Here is a 16,936-nt window from a genome sequence, read left to right as displayed (position 1 = left end):
ATCTTTAAGGTCTCTTGGTAAGGTCTTGGTATGGTTTCCTAGGACATTAAAATTTTCTTCTTCTTCTTCTTCTTCTTCTTCTTCTTCTTCTTCTTCTTCTTCTTCTTCTCTCTCTCTCTCTCTCTCTCTCTCTCTCTCTCTCTCTCTCTCTCTCTCACACACACACACACACACACACACACACACACACACACACACACACTCACTCACTCACTCACTCAATGTGTGGGGAGTCGGAACCCAAAGAGAGAACGTTGTGCCTTCCGAGGACTTGCCTATGTGCACCCCTCCTCCAGGCCACCGCTTCTCTCTCTCTCTCTCTCTCTCTCTCTCTCTCTCTCTCTCTCTCTCTCTCTCTCTCTCTCTCTCTCTCTCTCTCTCTCTCTCTCTCTCTCTCTCTCTCTCTCTCACTCAATGTGTGGGGAGTCGGAACCCAAAGAGCGAACGTTGTGCCTTCGGAGGACTTGCCTATGTGCACCCCTCCTCCAGGCCACCGGTTCTCTCTCTCTCTCTCTCTCTCTCTCTCTCTCTCTCTCTCTCTCTCTCTCTCTCTCTCTCTCTCTCTCTCTCTCTCTCTCTCTCTCTCTCTCTCCTCCCCCCACAGGCCATTGGCAAGAGAATGAAGGCTAGAAGGCTGCAAAGAATTCACTACATCAAAACGGCTGCAAAGGATTCACTACATCAAAACGTGTATATCTGCTTTCACCTCCCCAATTCTATGCTACAAAACCAGTCCATCTTCGATCGCATCCATGGACATTGACAAAGCCAATGTCCTTAGCATAAATCCGAAACACTAACAACAGCCAATGGTCGTGCAGCTCACGATGGTAGGATGCTAGTGGAGTGCCTGAAGCGGCCATAGTGCCACCATTGCGAAAGTCGCAAGTGCTTGGTTGAAAGCAAGGATGTGGCAGAACTGAAAGCGGAGGGGGAGCGTCATCGACGGGAATTTGTGGAGGCGGCATGCTTGGATCCTCCCGCTCAGGTGCAGCCATGCTCGCTGCCTGCAGAACCAAGTGGTGTTAGTGGATTGGCGGGATGTGCAGGTCCAATATTTTGCGGCTATATATCTCTCATACCTTCGGGATGCAGGTGTACCAGGTGTTCGACTGCGAATGCACAGCCAAGTGCTTGACCAAAGTGTCGTGCTACTCTGGCAGGCCCTGCTCGACACACGTTGCTCCTAGCGATCCGTGCAACCATGTCGTGCACGACATCCTCAACAACAGCCAACACTAACAACAGCCAATGGTCGTGCAGCTCACGATGGTAGGATGCTAGTGGAGTGCCTCAAGCGGCCATATCGCCAACATTACGAAAGTCGCAAGTGCTTGGTTGAAAGCAACGATGTGGCATAACTGAAAGCGGAGGGGGAGCGTCATCGACGGGAATTTGTGGAGGCAGCATGCTTGGATCCTCCCGCTCAGGTGCAGCCATGCCAGCTGCCTGCAAAACCAAGTGGTGTTGGTGGATTGGCGGGATGTCCAGGTCGAATATTTCGCGGCTATATATCTCTCATACCTTCGAGATGGAGGTGTATCGGGTATTCGAGTGCGAATGCACAGCCAAGTGCTTGAACAAAGTGTCGTGCTGCTCTGGCAGGCCCTGTCCGACACACATTGCTCTTAGCGATCCGTGCAACCATGTCGTGCATGACATCCTCAACAACAGCCAACACTAAGAACAGCCAATGGTCGTGCAGCTCAAGATGGTAGGATGCTAGTGGAGTGCCTCAAGTGGCCATATCGCCAACATTATGAAAGTCGCAAGTGCTTGGTTGAAAGCAACGATGTGGCGGAACTGAAAGAAGAGGGGGAGCGTCATCGAAGGGAATTTGTGGAGGCGGCATGCTTGGATCCTCCTGCTCAGGTGCAGCCATGCCAGCTGCCTGCAAAACCAGTGGTGTTGGTGGATTGGCGGGATGTGCAGGTCAAATATTTCGCGGCTATATATCTCTCATACCTTCGGGATGGAGGTGTACCAGGTGTTCGACTGCGAATGCACAGCCAAGTGCTTGACCAAAGTGTCGTGCTACTCTGGCAGGCCCTGCTCGACACACGTTGCTCCTAGCGATCCGTGCAACCATGTCGTGCACGACATCCTCAACAAGTTTTCCATCCTTATGGACGATGGGGTGGCTTACACATGGCACGAATCAGCTCCCTGTGTGTATGTGTGTGTGTGTGTGTGTGTGTGTGTCACGCAATGTCACCTATGCTGCTGGGGCTATAGACACCACTGGCTGGAGCAAAGTGCTTGACCAAAGTGTTGTGTTTCTCTGGCACGGCCTGTTCCACACACACGCCGCTCCTAGCGATCCGTGCAACCATGTCGTGCACAACATCCTCAACATGTGTGCCATCCCTATGGAAATTGGGGTGGCTTACACACGGCACGAATCAACTTCCTCTCTCTCTCTCTCTCTCTCTCTCTCTCTCTCTCTCTCTCTCTCTCTCTGTGTGTGTGTGTGTCACCTATGTTGCCGGGATATAGACACCAGTGGCTAGAGCCAAGAGCTACCGCCATGTGGCAAGGATGGGGGGGGCTGGAAACCCTCCCCCCCATGAAGCAATTCATCTCCAAAGCCTACATAATCAACTCAAATTCTAGTTTTAGCATCTTGTATTGTTAGACAATTAGTTTTCTTATCTGTAAGCTACAACCAGAGGTATTTTAGGAATGGTTGACAAAAAATTGGGATAATTTTGCCAATTTAAGAAACTTGAGGGGTATTTTGGGTATTCTACAGCATTGGCAGCGGAGAGAGAGAGAGAGAGAGAGAGAGAGAGAGAGAGAGAGAGAGAGAGAGAGAGAGAGAGAGAGAGAGAGAGAGAGAGAGAGAGAGTGGGTGGCTACAGCACGTTGGGAATTGCCCACAGACTGTGTCTGAGTGTGTCACTGTGGCGTAGAGAGAGATAGAGAGAGTCCTTTTGTAGCGCCCTTGAGGCTGGTGCGTGTTTAACGCATGCGAGGTCTCTCTCCTTCTCTATGATCGTACTTGGTGCCTGGACGGCCTTGGAGGCTCGGTCTGTGTGTGTGTGTGTGTGTGTGTGTGTGTGTGTGTGTGTGTGTGTGTGCGCGTTTGCACTTGATGGCACCAAGGCCAATGTCGCTCGCTGTCTGGGCTTGCTTGCAGGGCACACTAGCCGGATTGCTTAGCTTGCACCATGTGCGAGGGGGGGGGCGGAATTCCCTCCCTCTTTATCTATTGGTATAGATAGACTCTTGTTTGACAATTGAGATCGGTTTTTGAGTGCTTAGCATGTAATTTGTCGCAAATTACCTCGCAAAAAAGGCTAAAAATAATGAAGTAATTCGTCTCCAAAGCCTACATAACCAACTCAAATTGTAGTGTTAGCATCCTCTATGGTAGACAATAACCTTTCTTATGAAAGGTTAAATTTTTTTAAATTCCGTCTGAGTAGTCTCTCTCTCTCTCTCAGTCGAGCGAAGCTAAAGCTACAGGACAGCTGGCCGTCTGAGAACTCTCTCTCTCTCTCTCTCTCTCTCTCTCTCTCTCTCTCTCTCTCTCTTAGTCATCCAAAGCTACAGGGCACACTGGCCGGTTGCATGAGCTTGTGCCACGTGGCAGGGGGAGGGGTCCGGAACTACCTCCCCTTTTATCTATTAGGTGTACCAGGTGTTCGACTATGAATGCACAACCAAGTGCTTGAACAAAGTGTCGTACTGCTTTGGCAAGCCCTGTCCGACACACGTTGCTCTTAGCGATCCGTGCAACCATGTCGTGCATGACATCCTCAACAACAGCCAACACTAACAACAGCCAATGGTCGTGCAGCGCACGATGGTAGGATGTTAGTGGAGTGCCTCAAGCGGCCATATCGCCAACATTACGAAAGTCACAACTGCTTGGTTGAAAGCAACGATGTGGCTGAACTGAAAGCAGAGGGGGAGCTTCATCGACGGGAATTTGTGGAGGCGGCATGCTTGGATCCTCCCGCTCAGGTACAGCCATGCCCGCTACCTGCAAAACCAGTGGTGTTGGTGGATTGGCGGGATGTGCAGGTCAAATATTTCGCGGCTATATATCTCTCGTACCTTCGGGATGGAGGTGTACCAGGTGTTCGACTGCGAATGCACAGCCAAGTACTTGACCAAAGTGTCGTGCTGCTATGGCAGGCCCTGTCCGACACACGTCGCTCCTAGCAATCCATGCAACCATGTCGTGCAGGACATCCTCAACATGTTTGCCATCCTTATGGACGATGGGGTGGCTTACGCATGGCACGAATCATCTCCCTGTGTGTGTGTGTGTGTGTGTGTGTGTGTCACACACTGTCACCTATGCTGCTGAGGCTGTAGACACCAATGGCTGGAGCAAAGTGCTTGACCAAAGTGTTACGTTGCTCTGGCGCGGCTTGTTCGACACACACGCCGCTCCTAGCGATCCGTGCAACCATGTCGTGCACGACACCGTCGACATGTGTGCCATCCTTATGGAAACTAGGGTGGCTTACGCACGGCACGAATCAACTTCCTCTCTCTCTCTCTCTCTCTCTCTCTCTCTCTCTGTGTGTGTGTGTGTCACCTAAGCTGCCGGGCTGTAAACACCACTGGCCGGGCCAAAGATCTACCGCCATGTGGCAAGGAGGGCGGGGGGGGGGGGGGGGGGGGGGGGGGGGGGGGCGGGAACCCTCCCTTCATGAAGCAATTCATCTCCAAAGCCTACATAATCAACTCTAATTCTAGTTTTAGCATCTTGTATTGTTAGACAATTAGTTTTCTTATCTGTAAGCTACAACCATAGGTATTTTGGGAATGGTTGTCAAAATATTGGGGGTATTTTGCCAATTTATGAAACTTGAGGGGTATTTTGGGTATTCTACAGCGTTGGCAGCGGGGGGAGGGGAGAGAGAGAGAGAGATTGGCTACAGCACGTTGGGCATTGCCCACAGACTATGTCTGAGTGTGTCACTATGGCGTAGAGAGAGATAGAGAGAGTCCTTTTGTAGCACCCTAGAGGCTGGCGCGTGTTTAACGCATGCGCGCTCTCTCTCCTTCTCTGTGATCCTACTCGGTGCCTGGACGGCCTTGGAGGATCTCTCTCTCTCTCTCTCTCTCTCTCTCTCTCTCTCTCTCTCTCTCTCTCTCTCTCTCTCTCTCTGCGTTTGCACTTGACGGCGCTGCAACCAACGTCGCTTGCTGTCTGGGCTTGCTTGCAGGGCACACTGACGGGATTGCTTAGCTTGCGCCATGTGGTAGGGGGGAGGTGGAATTCCCTCCCCCTTTATCTATTAGTATAGATAGATTCTTTTTTGACAATTGAGATCGGTTTTTGAGTGCTTAGCATGTAATTTGTCGCAAATTACCTCGCAAAAAAGGCTAAAAATAATGAAGTAATTCATCTCCAAAGCCTACATAACCATCTCAAATTTTAGTGTTAGCATCCTCTATGGTAGACAATCACCTTTCTTATGAAAAGCTACAATTATTTTTAATTCCGTCTGAGGTCTCTCTCTCTCTCTCTCTCTCTCTCTCTCTCTCTCTCTCTGTGTGTGTGTGTGTGTGGCGGACGCCATCTAAGAACCCTCGCTCTCTCTCTCTCTCTCTCTCTCTCTCTCTCAGTCGAGCGAAGCTAAAGCTACAGGACACGCTGGCCGTCTGGGAACTCTCTCTCTCTCTCTCTCTCTCTCTCTCTCTCTCTCTCTCTCTTAGTCGTCCGAAGCTACAGGGCACACTTGCCGGTTGCATGAGCTTGCGCTACGTGGCAGGGGGAGGGGGCTGGAATTACCTCCCCTTTTATCTATTAGGTGTACCAGGTGTTTGACTGCGAATGCACAGCCAAGTGCTTGAACAAAGTGTCGTACTGCTTTGGCAGGCCCTGTCCGACACACGTTGCTCTTAGCGATCCATGCAACCATGTCGTGCATGACATCCTCAACAACAGCCAACACTAACAACAGCCAATGGTCGTGCAGCGCACTATGGTAGGATGTTAGTGGAGTGCCTCAAGCGGCCATATCGCCAACATTACAAAAGTCGCAACTGCTTGGTTGAAAGCGATGATGTGGCTGAACTGAAAGCGGAGGGGGAGCGTCATCGACGGGAATTTGTGGAGGCGGCATGCTTGGATCCTCCCGCTCAGGTGCAGCCATGCCCACTGCCTGCAAAACGAGTGGTGTTGGTGGATTGGCGGGATGTGTAGGTCAAATATTTCGCGGCTATATATCTCTCGTACCTTCGGGATGGAGGTGTACCAGGTGTTTGACTGCGAATGCACAGTCAAGTGCTTGACCAAAGTGTCGTGCTGCTATGGCAGGCCCTGTCCGACACACGTCGCTCCTAGTGATCCATGCAACCATGTCGTGCACGACATCCTCAACATGTTTGCCATCCTTATGGCTATGGGGTGGCTTACGCATGGCATGAATCAGCTCCCTGTGTGTGTGTGTGTGTGTGTGTGTGTCACGCACTGTCACCTGTGTTGCCGGGGCTGTAGACACCAGTGGTTGGAGCAAACTGCTTGACCAAAGTGTTGCGTTGCTCTGGCGCGGCCTGTTCGACACACACGCAGCTCCTAGCGATCCGTGCAACCATGTCGTGCATGGCATCCTCAACATGTGTGCCACCCTTATGGAAACTGGGGTGGCTTACGCACGGTACGAATCAACTTCCTCTCTCTCTCTCTCTCTCTCTCTCTCTCTCTATGTCACCTACGCTGCCGGGCTGTAGACACCACTGGCCGGAGCAAAGAGCTACCGCCATGTGGCAAGGGGGGGGGGGGGGGGGGGGGGCGGAAACCCTCCCCCCATGAAGCAATTCATCTCCAAAGCCTACATAATCAACTCAAATTCTAGTTTTAGCATCTTGTATTGTTAGACAATTAGTTTTCTTATCTGTAAGCTACAACCAGAGGTATTTTGGGAATGGTTGACAAAATATTGGGGGTATTTTGCCAATTTATGAAACGTGAGGGGTATTTTGGGTATTCTACAACGTTGGCAGCGGGGGGAGGAGAGAGAGGGAGAGAGACTGGCTACAGCACGTTGGGAATTGCCCACAGACTGTGTCTGAGTGTGTCACTATGTTGTAGAGAGAGATAGAGAGAGTCCTTTTGTAGCGCCCTAGAGGCTGGCGCGTGTTTAACGCATGCGCGCTCTCTCTCCTTCTCTGTGATCCTACTCGGTGCCTGGACGGTCTTGGAGTCTCTCTCTCTCTCTCTCTCTCTCTCTCTCTCTCTCTCTCTCTCTCTCTCTCTGTGTGCGTTTGCACTTGACGGCGCCGCGGCCAACGTCGCTTGCTATCTGGGCTTGCTTGCAGGGCACACTGACCGGATTGCTTAGCTTGCGCCATGTGGTAGGGGGGAGGTGGAATTCCCTCCCCCTTTATCTATTAGTATAGATAGATTCTTGTTTGACAATTGAGATCGGTTTTTGAGTGCTTAGCATGTAATTTGTCGCAAATTACCTCGCAAAAAAGGCTAAAAATAATGAAGTAATTCATCTCCAAAGCCTACATAACCAACTCAAATTTTAGTGTTCGCATCCTCTATGGTAGACAATCACCTTTCTTATGAAAAGCTACAATTTTTTTTAATTCCGTCCGAGGAATCTCTCTCTCTCTCTCTGGCGGACGCCATCTGAGATCTCTCTCTCTCTCTCTCTCTCTCTCTCTCTCTCTCTCTGCTACAGGACACACTAGCCGGTTGCATGAGCTTGCGCCACGTGGCAAGGGAGGGGGCCGGAATTCCCTCCCATTTTATCTATTAGTTAATCAACTCAAATTCTAGTTTTAGGATCTTGTATTGTTAGACAATTAGTTTTCTTATGTGTAAGCTACAACCTGACGTATTTTGAGAATGGTTGACAAAATATTGGGGGTATTTTGCCAATTTATGAAACTTGTGGGGTATTTTGGGTATTCTACAGCGTTTTTGGGGGGGGGGGGGGGGGGGGGGGGAGGGAGAGAGAGAGAGAGAGAGAGAGACTGGCTACAGCACGTTGGGAATTGCCCATAGACTATGTTTGAGTGTGTCACTATGGCGTAGAGAGAGATAGAGAGAGTCCTTTTGTAGCGCCCTGGAGGCTGGCGCGTGTTTAACGCATGCGCGCTCTCTCTACTTGTCTGTGATCGTACTCGGTGCCTGGACGGCCTTGGAGGCGCTCTCTCTCTCTCTCTCTCTCTCTCTCTCTCTCTCTGCGTTTGCATTTGACGGTGCCGAGGCCAACGTCGCGCGGATGCCATCTGAGAAGTCTCTCTCTCTCTCTACTGTAACGTTTGAGTCTCTCTCTATACCTACTGTAGCGCTGATATCTCTCTCTCTCTCTCTCTCTCTCTCTCTCTCTACTGCAACGTCTGTCTCTCTCTCTCTCTCTCTCTCTCACAGGCGTCCGTAGACGCCATCTGAGATCTCTCTCTCTCTCAGTCGTCCGAAGCTAAAGCTAAAGGACACGCTGGCCGTTTGAGAACTCTCTCTCTCTCTCTCTCTCTCTCTCTCACAGTCGTCCGAAGCTACAGGGCACACTGGCCGGTTGCATGAGCTTGCACCACGTGGTAGAGGAGGGGATCTGAATTCCCTCCTTTTTTATCTATTAGTAATTAGTATTAGTATAGATATAGATAAGAAAAATTACCAAAATATCCCTCTCATTTGTGGAAATTTCCAAAATACCCCTCAAATTGCAAAAATTCCCAAAGTACCCCCATAATTTGTCATAAATTCCCAAAATGCCCTCGAAATTTTCCAAAATTCCCAAAATACCCTTGGTTGTGAGAGTAAATTTCCTTAAAAACAAAAGTCTTGTAGCTTTTCATAAGAAGAGTGATTGTCTACCATACCATATAGGATGCTAAAACTAAAATTTGAGTTGGTTATGTAGGCTTTGGAGATGAATTCCTTCATTATTTTTAGACAAAATTGCCTTTTTTCTGGGAGGTAATTTGCAAAAAATTACATGCTAAGCACTCAATTGTCAAACAAGAATAAAGATTAGAAAATCTTGAAGATCCAACAAAAATAGATACAAGGGTCTTTTGGGAATTTTTGAAATTTGAGGGGTATATTGGGAATTTCCACAAATTAGAGAGGTATTTTGGTAATTTTCCCATATAGATATATAGTGCACATAAGTACAGATGCAATGCAGGTGATTGATGTGATTATTGTGCACCCAAAAACAGTATATGTGTACTATGTAAAACAATGTTTGAGAGGAGGTCTGTATCATTCTCTCATATGCCATTACATCATGATATCTGCTGATCATGGCATCTACATCCATTTCTCCACTGGCAACAAACATGCCTCGCAGTACTCGCACCCGATGTTTGCAGTGGTGGCAATGCAAAGTTTCAAAGCTGAAACAGCACATCTGAGGTCACACCGGTAGGAGGCATCCCCTACAATAAGAAATCAATGAACCCAATGCAATTAATCACTTACAGGACGGACAAGGAGCTTGTCGATGTGCTTGGACCTTCTGATAATATAGGAGGAACTGTGCTTCTGCTTGATACATCGGATGTGGAGAAATCTTGCGATCGCACAGCCGACAAAAACACATAGGAGCCCGCATTTGTGGCACCATGAAGCAGGGATGGGTCTGAGTATGCGGGTCTTGTCTCTGGTAGAGACATATTGAGCAAGCCTTGTGTATCCCCTTGAAGTGCTTAAGTTACTTCTCTCATGGTGGGTCTCTTCACGGAAGATGGATTGCAGCATAGCATAGCAATGTGCACAACTCTTCTCCACCGCTCTACTTCATGCGGAGGTATGCTTTCGCGCATGACTGGATCCAGACCCTCCGTAAGCATGCCACTCTCTTTGAGAACCCACACCCAATCTAACAAGTAGGGATGCTCACTAGAACACTGATCAATTATCTTGCGCCCATATGCCACCTCCAACGCAAGCACACCATAGCCATAGACATCTGATTTAACAGTCGCTTCTCCCTTGAAACCTCTGGCGTGATCGAGCCTAGTGTCCCAATCGCGCCAGGGTTTATGACTACCTTCTCATCAGGCTTCATGAGGCGGGAAAAACCGAAGTCAGCAAGCATTGCCTTGAAATCATCTGCCAAAATGACATTTGCTGCCTTTACATCTATATGCAGGACACATGTATCCAAGCCAGTATGCATGTAGTCCATAGCTAAAGCAACATCCAGGAGTATTGTCAGCCTCTTTCGACTGTCTAGCACGTTGTTGGCAGCTTTGTTTTTGCCATAGAGGTAATAGTTTAAGCTTCCTCTCTTCATGAATTTGTACACAAGCATCGCATCGCCCTTTTCGTAGCACCATCCTTGCAATTCAAGAAGATTGCGATGCCGGCAAGCGCTGATGATTTCCATCTCCGAAGAGAACTCATCCTCTTTTCTAACACCTTCCTTGAGCTTTTTCACAGCTATCACAGAGCCATCATATAGAGTTCCCTTGTACACAAAACTGAATGCACCTTCACCAACTTTGTTTGTATCAGAAAACCCTCCAGTTGCCGTTCTTAACTCTCTATGGGTATATTGCCGAAGCACCAACTTCGGTGCCCCCCTTGAGCTGCTGTCGACAACACGACGAGGTACACTTTTCGGCAGTTTTTTGCACCAGCAACAAATGACATAAAGAGAGACTGCCAGCACAAGAAGGCAGCCTCCGAGTGCCGGTAAGATAATATGTGAAAGAAGCTTTGGTATGGCTTGTGACCTGCCCTTTGATGTGGCTTTATTAGTGAAGCTCCAAGAATAAAGAGCAGCCCCTTGCTGCATGCCGTCCTCACTTGCATTATTGGTGGCTGAGAAACCCATGTACATTAACTGGTCTTTGAAAACAGAGGAGAGATTGTAGAAATACCTCAAGATCAATGTGTTTGGATCAGGCAGGCTAGCCAAAGAAGCCATACATGATGGGGATACATGCACATCCATGCCCATGCATACCCATGCATGCACATCCACATTCATGCCATACATACCTTAAAAAATGCTAACCTTATGCTAATTTGATCTATACTAACTCAAATTCAATTCTCAAACTTGCTAACTCGAGACAGACTTGCACGTAACAAATACCATTGCATATCATAAATAGTAGCCTCTGATGTCCGGATCCTATTTTTAAGGAAACCTGGGTCAGTGCATAGTTTGACGAGCCGATCGACCCTAGACCATACCGAGGGGCAAAAGCTTTCTATTTTTGGAAATTTTTTATAAAAATTGAATTTGACCAAGATTAAAAATTCTACAAGGATCACACCACAGTTAGTCATCCAAAACTTGGATTAAATTTGTAGAAGCATTATAATCAATCCAAGTTGTGAATGTGTAGTTGTTGTAGAGAAAAAGCTGAGGATAAAAAGAAGATCCCAGGCTCGAGTCCGCATACGCAAGCGACCTGACAGAGCTGATGTCGATCCCTATGTGGCTTGCGCTGGGATGGATTTGGTTATATTTCGGCCTGCTAGGCCGCGTGGCAAAGCAAGGGACGCCGGTTGCCGGTCGAATGTAGCCGTTAGGTAACCGTTGACCAAAAAGTCAACACGCTCAGCTCACACGGAGTATTGAACCCCCAACCTCATATCCCAAGAGCACTACCCTAACCACTGCACTACGTGCATATGCACATGCTGGGGCGCATGCGCTACATATGTTGAAGATGTCTCCTGCTCCCCCAAAAAGCGACGTGACCGGCTGGGCCAGTCACGCGGCCTAGCAGGCTGATATTAAAGCAGAGCCCGCTGGGATCGTCCAAGTTTTCAGAGATGTGGGTATCAAATTCAATAGAAAAAAAGTTAGAGAGCTCATTCTCATTTCTGGCATTGAGGTTGACCAGGTTGAGATATCTTGTTGCACTGTGTGTGGGCGCCTGTTTGGAGTCGGAGATGAAAAAGGCGAATCCGCTGCCGCAAAGTCTATAGGCAGCTGTTGTGATGATTTGAAATGAGAAGGATGTAGTGAAAGACATTTTAGTGGTGAATTGGACGGGATCCTTGTAGATGGCAGCAGATTCTCTGCGGACACATGCGTTGACAGATGCATTTTGTTGTGAGCACACCTGGTGCTACTGAGCTCTTTTGAGAGCAAATATCCCCGTAGGGATCACTTTCACTGCATGCAGCAGTTCTTGGCGCTTGTTTGAGTGCGGTTTTACTCATGTACGTTGAGTTGCGGACACTGTCCACTGTACTACGTGTGGAGCCATTTTTGGCTATTTTGGCAGTTTTTCCAGGCCGTTTCTGAGACTAGGACCGAAAGATCCCTTTCTGAGACTGTGGCTAATCCATTTGTGTTTGCATTAGCCTTTGGAGGGTTGATAGCGTGAGGTTTTCTTTGAGCTGGGGTGTGCTCGAATGTTGAGACACCTTCGGTGATACAGGTAGTTGGAGTTCCCCTTTACGGTACCCTCGCCATACGATATGTATCTGGACGGTTATTTATGCTTTTGACGCCGAGTTGGCTGTCACATAGCAGTGGTTTTGTGCAGCACATGTCCAGTTAGTGCAGTTGGCACATTTATATGTATTTTGAGTTGAGTTTTGACTCCTCATACAAAGGACACTCTACCGGATTTCCTTCCCGCGAGTCGTGACTTTCATTGTTGGCACTTTTTGAGTCTATTTCGGTTGAGATTTTACTCCCGATACAAAGGTTACTCTGTCCAAATTTCTACAGCTTCTCGCCATAGTTTGGCACCTCTCAAACCCTCTTGTCAGCGATGGCTTCTTCTTCAAAAAAGGAGGAGTATTTCATTCGGAAGTTAGATGGCAGCAACTTCACCATGTGAAAAGAGCGCATGAAAGATGTTTTGATAAACAAAGGCCTCTCAGAACCGTTGAAAGAGCGTGTAGAGGATGATGATTATACACAAGCTCAATGGGAGATTTTGGGTGCAAAAGCCATGGCTACGATACGTCTACATCTAGCCGAGTCAGTCTTCTTCACTATCATAGGGAAGAAAACAACCAAGGAACTATGGGATAGCTTATGTTCAGCATGGGAGAGCAAAAGTGCATCCAACAAAGTTTTTCTCATGAAAAAGCTTATGAAGCTCGACATGAAAGAAGGTAGCACAGTTTCCGGTCACTTAAATGAGTTCAACTCCTTGTTCAGTCAGCTGACATCTCAGGGCTTTAAGGAGTCTGACGATGAACTCAAGTCTATCTTCTTGTTATGCTCTCTACCCAGTTCATGGGATATCTTTTGCACAGCCATTAGCAATTCGGCTCCGAATGGCAAGTTAGAGTTCAATGCTGTCACAGATGCGTTGCTCACTGAAGAGATTCGTCGTAAATCTCTCGATGGTGCTAGTCATGGAGATGCATATATGGCTGGCAGTTCAACAAAGGCAAGAGGCCGTGACAGGAACAAATACAAAAGCAAAATTAGAGAGAAAAATCCTCGTAGTCCTAGCAGACACAGGAACCAAAGTAGAGACCGCAATGCTAGAAATATCGAGTGTTACTATTGCCACAAGAAGGGTCATTACAAAAAGGATTGTCGCAATTTCCTAAGAGATCAGAAAAACATGCAAAAGGATAATTCTGACAAAGGCAAAAGTACAGTAAAGATTGAGGAGCTCAATATTGTTGAGCCTCCCATACCTACCACTGCAGTAGACGATGCTCCTCCTCTAGTGATGCTCATTATGCCCACAGACATTCATGCCGAGGTGACAGCAGATGCCTCAGATGTTCTCATTTTCACTTCAGATCTCACTCCAGATGCTTTGGTTGCACAGGATGAGGGTTATGCACAGAATTGGATTCTTGATTCTGGTGCAAGTTTTCATGTCACACCGCATAGAGAGTGGTTTTTCTCTTATGCATCCATGCATGGAATAGTCAAGCTTGGTGATTCCTATGAGCTTGACATTATTGGCATTGGTGATGTGAAACTTCAGATGCATAATGGCACTACTTTTGTGTTGGAGAATGTCAGACATGTGCCCAAGATTACGAAAAGCTTGCTTTCTATAGGGCAATTGGATGATCTTGGCTACACTACAGTTTTTGGTAATTGTTCTTGGATGATCCGCAAGAACAACCTTATCATGATGAAAGGTAATAAAAACGGATCCCTGTACTCTTTGTTTGTTTCGTGTGTCGACGAACACTCTATCTATGTTGCCGAGCTGCCGTCTCCTGAGTTGTGGCATAGCCATCCAGGGCATATTAGCCAAAAGGGAATGAAAACACTTCAGCGTTTTGGCTACTTACCTGTGTTAGATTACACGGACTTTCCATTGTGTGAGCATTGTCTATATGGAAAACAGACTAGATTGACATCTTCGCCATTGAATAAGAAACTAGGCGAACCTCTAGACTTGGTGCACAGTGATTTGTGTGGTCCAATGCCACATAAAACTCTAGGGGGGGCGAACTACTTTCTCACGTTCATAGATGATTCTACCAGAAAGGTGTGGGTGTATCTCCTTAAGCGTAAGGAAGAAGTCTTTTCGACATTCCAAAAATTCCTCTCCATGGTTGAGAACCAATCAGGAAAAAAAGCTCAAAGCTTTTCGCATGGACAATGGTGGAGAATATGTCTCCATAGAGTTCAAGGATTTTTGCAATAGAAGAGGCATTCGGCGGCAGTTTACTGCTCCATACACACCTGCACAAAATGGGATAGCTGAAAGAATGAATCGTACGATTCAAGAGCGAGTTGTCTCTATGATGTCTATGGCGAAGCTTACTCCAGAGTTTTGGGGGGAAGCTGTTCTCATAGCAGTGCACATCATCAATAGGTCACCTAGTTCTCCTTTGAACTTCAAAATTCCAGAGGAATTATGGACTGGAAAAAGGCCAAGCTATGAGCATTTACGTGTATTTGGATGTGAGGCATATGTACATGTGCCCAAAGAACTTCGTCGAAAGTTAGATCCCAGATCACACAAACGCATTTTTATTAGCTATGGTGCAAACGGAGAGATGGGATATCGTCTCTGGCACCCAGAATAAAAAAAAGTCATTCGTAGCTCACATGTGATTTTCAATGAATCAAAAATGCACAAGAAGCCCATAAAAAATGTTGAGTATAGACGTGTTCGTTTTGAGGATGTAGTCTCCGAACCAACTCAGTTCAGTAGTGTTGCACCTACTCCTTAAGTGCAAGATACTGCTATTGCTCCGGAGGAGCAGAGTCCAGCAGCCAGGCACTGAGACACTCTGAGAGAGTATCCCGTGCGCCCGAGCGGTTTGAGCCGGGTATACACCACATTTTGGTCACTGACAGTGGAGAGCCAACCTGCTACAAAGAAGCTACACAAATGGATGATAGCGTTAAGTGGGAGAAAGCTATGCAATCAGAATACAATTCGATTGTGGCTAATGAGACATGGGATTTGGTTGAATTACCAAAAGGCAAAAATGCTTTACCTTGCAAGTGGGTATACAAGAAAAAGTATACAACGGAAGATCCCGAGCCTAGATACAAGGCTCGTCTAGTTGCCAAGGGTTTCAAGCAGCAAAAAGTTATGGATTTTGATGAGATTTTCTCTCCAGTAGTCAAGATGACTACACTTCGCAGCGTGCTTGGCTTGGTTGCTATCCAGGACATGGAACTTATCCAAATGGATGTGAACACATCATTTCTTCACGGGGATCTAGATGAAGATGTCTACATGAAACAACCAGAGGGATTCGTATGTGAAACCCAAAAACCAACGAGGACAGAATTGGTTTGTAGACAAAATCTTCTGGGTGAGGTGAACCCCTAGCAACGAGGTCAAATGATTAAGATCTCAAATGTTTGGCACAACATTGACCCTTTGTAGCAATCTAAAGAAAAGTAGGGTGACACACAACTGGGTAGTGAAGAGACCATGCTAAAGGAGGTTCATGCAACATAGTTTACTGATGAAGAGGGTGGGAATGAAAGCCTGCACCACCACCCCGCTGACAACCAACATCCCCCTCAAGATGGAGTAAGGGTGAAGTCATAATTGTCAATGCTGAACTAGAGGGATGGCATACACCTGCAAGAGAAAGTTGTGATCGGGCTATGTCATGGAATCAAGCCTCCCATTGAAGTCCTCAAGCAATGGCTCTCACACCAAACAATTATTGTCTGCTCATTTTTTAGAATTCAGAAAGTGCACTACAAGTTATAAGCAGAGGCAAGTGGTTAATTCAAAACACACCTATGTCAGTGTTCAAATGGTTTAAGGGCTTTGAACCTAAAGGGGAAAAACCCATCAAAGTGCCTGTGTGGGTGGACTTTCCAAATTTTCCCACTAAATACTTCCCCTGGCTCAAACAAGTTGGAGCTCAATTCGGAAAAGTTCTTGGTCAAAAGCCATCCAAGTGAGTTCAGCCCAAGTGGGATCCCCAGCTTCTGATTGAAGTAGATATTGAAACCACTCTCAAAGAGCTTATCTGGTTGAAGGACCAAAATGGGAAAGTCCTCCATCATCAAAAAATTGTGTTCAAAAATCTGCCTAATGCTTTCTTTCATTGCCTCAAGCAAGGGCATTTGATAAAAGACTGTCAAGAGCTGGGCAACAAAGCACGAAAGGAAGGTGATAAAACAAGGGACTCAAGGGATAATAAAAGTGGCTTCCAAAAAGTCTACAAAGAAGTTGGAAAACTTCCTGCAAAGAATACTTCTAACAGATCTATTAACAGATTCAGTGCTTTGCTTGATGATTTTTTTGACCCATCAAGTATGGAGGGCATGGTCACCAACAAAGATAGAGCATCTACCTCTCAAGCCCCATTTGATGCCTTGAAAGACCCAAAGGATGTGCCCAAGAAGCAAGGCAACTCCTCAGAGACTCTCCCCCCTCTCATTCCCCCAGATAGTCCTTCAGAGAAAGCTAGGGGCTGCTCTTTTGTTTTGGATAACTCAATCGTGAACCATTCATCTCAGCTACCCAAATCAATTCCCCATCTCCTAAGGGTGAAGAAAACACTCAACCCATGAACATTGAGGTGTATCAAATTTTCCAAAGATTTACAAGCCTCAAGACAATGAGGAAA

The 16,936-nt window shown here is 47.1% G+C and overlaps 1 pseudogene; it reads right to left on the bottom strand.

The window, feature by feature from the left end:
- Window positions 1-9,100: 9,100 nt before the first annotated feature.
- On the bottom strand, window positions 9,101-11,922 carry LOC147432248 (putative L-type lectin-domain containing receptor kinase S.7; annotated as a pseudogene).
- Window positions 11,923-16,936: the final 5,014 nt, after the last annotated feature.

Source organism: Adiantum capillus-veneris, chromosome 20, assembly GCF_014529385.1.
Source record: "Adiantum capillus-veneris isolate H3 chromosome 20, ASM1452938v2, whole genome shotgun sequence".
In the NCBI taxonomy this organism is placed as follows: Eukaryota; Viridiplantae; Streptophyta; class Polypodiopsida; order Polypodiales; family Pteridaceae; genus Adiantum; species Adiantum capillus-veneris.
This window is presented reverse-complemented; position numbering and strand designations above follow the sequence as displayed.